The following is a 2,500-nucleotide window of genomic DNA, read 5'->3' as shown; positions in this document are numbered from 1 at the left end:
TAGAAATTGGCGGGGATGTGTCTCTTGTGGCTCACGGGGCTGTTAGGGTGGCACAGAAATCCCTCGGAATGGGAAAACGGGTCATTTTCGTGTTGCCACATTGCATGCGAACGGCATGAAACTTCCAGAGGCATTTGCAGCAGGAATGCATGTGCAGTCAAAAAAGTGAATATTTTTCACGGATAGACCCCGTGAAACGCTAGAAATTGGCGGCGATGTCTCTCTTGTGGCTCACGGGGCTGTTAGGGTCGCACAGAAATCCCTCGGAATGGGAAAACGGGTCATTTTCGTGTCGCCACATTGCATGCGAACCGCATGAAACTTCCAGAGGCATTTGCAGCAGAAATGCATGTGCAGTCAAAAAATTGAATATTTTTCACGGATAGACCCCGTGAAACGCTAGAAGTGGGCGGGGATGTCTCTCTTGTGGCTCACGGGGCTGTTAGGGTGGCACAGAAATCCCTCGGAATGGGAAAACGGGTCATTTTCGTGTCGCCACATTGCATACGAACCGCATGAAACTTCCAGAGGCATTTGCAGCAGGAATGCATGTGCACTCAAAAAAGTGAATATTTCTCACGGATAGACCCCGTGATACGCTAGAAATTGGCGGGGATGTCTCTCTTGTGGCTCACGGGGCTGTTAGGGTGGCACAGAAATCCCTCGGAATGGGAAAACGGGTCATTTTCGTGTCGCCACATTGCATGCGAACCGCATGCAACTTCCAGAGGCATTTGCAGCAGAAATGCATGTGCAGTCAAAAAAAATTGATATTTTTCACGGATAGACCCCGTGAAACGCTAGAAATTGGCGGGGATGTGTCTCTTGTGGCTCACGGGGCTGTTCGGGTCGCACAGAAATCCCTGGGAATGGGAAAACGGGTCATTTTCGTGTTGCCACATTGCGTACGAACCGCATAAAACTTCCAGAGGCATTTGCAGCAGGAATGCATGTGCACTCAAAAACTTCTATATGTTTCACGGATAGACCCCGTGAAACGCTAGAAATTGGCGGGGATGTGTCTCTTGTGGCTCACGGGGCTGTTAGGGTGGCACAGAACTCCCTCGGAATGGGAAAAGGGGTAATTTTCGTGTTGCCACATTGCATAGGAACGCCATGAAACTTCCAGAGGCATTTGCAGCAGAAAGGCACGTGCACTCAAAAATTTTAATATTTTTCATGCATAGACCCCGTCAAACGCTAGAAGTTGGCGGGGATGTCTCTCTTGTGGCTCACGGGGCTGTTAGGGTCGCACTGAAATGCCTCGGAATGGGAAAACGGGTCATTTTTGTGTGGCCACATTGCATAGGAACGGCATGAAACTTCCAGAGGCATTTGCAGCAGGAATGCATGTGCACTCAAAAACGTCTATATTTTTCACGGATAGACCCCGTGAAACGCTATAAATTGGCGGGGATGTCTCTCTTGTGGCTCACGGGCGCTGTTAGTTAGGGTCGCACAGAAATCCCTCGGAATGGGAAAAGGGGTCATTTTCGTGTTGCCACATTGCGTACGAACGGCATGAAACTTCCAGAGGCATCTGCAGCAGAAATGCATGTGCACTCAAAAACGTCTATATTTTTCACGGATAGACCCCGTGAAACGCTAGAAATTGGCGGGGATGTGTCTCTTGTGGCTCACGGGGCTGTTAGGGTCGCACAGAAATCCCTCGGAATGGGAAAACGGGTCATTTTCGTGTTGCCACAATTGGCATACGAACGGCATGAAACTTCCAGAGGCATTTGCAGCAGAAATGCATGTGCACTCAAAAACGTGAATATTTTTTCACGGATAGACCCCGTCAAACGCTCGAATTTGGCGGGGATGTTTCTCTTGTGGGTCACGGGGCTGTTCGGCTCGCACAGAACTCCCTTGGTCCACCTGATTCGTGCATACAGGCAGCAACTAAAACTCTGTAAACCTGCTGTGAGGACATCTAAACAGTGGACCAGTGAGGCTGTGGAAGATTTGCGGGCGTGCTTAGACTGTACTGACTGGGATATGTTCACGACTGCTACCAATAGTCTGGATGAACTCACAGAGGCTGTGACGTCCTACATCAGCTTCTGTGAGGACTGCTGTATCCCAACACGTACCAGGGTGAACTTTAACAACAACAAGCCCTGGTTCTCAGCAAAGCTCAAAAGGTTGAGGTTGGAGAAGGAGGAAGCGTTTAGGAGTGGGGATAGAGACAGATTCAAGGAGTCGAAGAACAGGTTTAGCAAAGCGGTGAGAGAGGCTAAACGACTGTACTCAGAGACACTAAAACACCAGTTCTCTACTAACGACGCTGCTTCTGTCTGCCAAAGGGCTCAGGCACATCACCAACTACAAACCCAGAGCGCCCCACACCACTAACGACTCCCGCCTAGCCAACGACCTGAACGAGTTCTACCGTAGATTTGAAAGACAATTGGACTGTCCTGAACCACCCCTTCCCACCCAAGAGGCCCCATCCCCCACCCATACTACAGAAACGACTCTCTCCTTTCAGGAGGGA

Source organism: Petromyzon marinus, unplaced genomic scaffold, assembly GCF_048934315.1.
Source record: "Petromyzon marinus isolate PM22_M1 ecotype Great Lakes invasive population unplaced genomic scaffold, UKy_Petmar_22M1.pri1.0 PM_G_Scaffold_53, whole genome shotgun sequence".
NCBI classification, from domain to species: domain Eukaryota; kingdom Metazoa; phylum Chordata; class Hyperoartia; order Petromyzontiformes; family Petromyzontidae; genus Petromyzon; species Petromyzon marinus.
Note: the sequence above shows the minus strand (reverse complement) of the source record.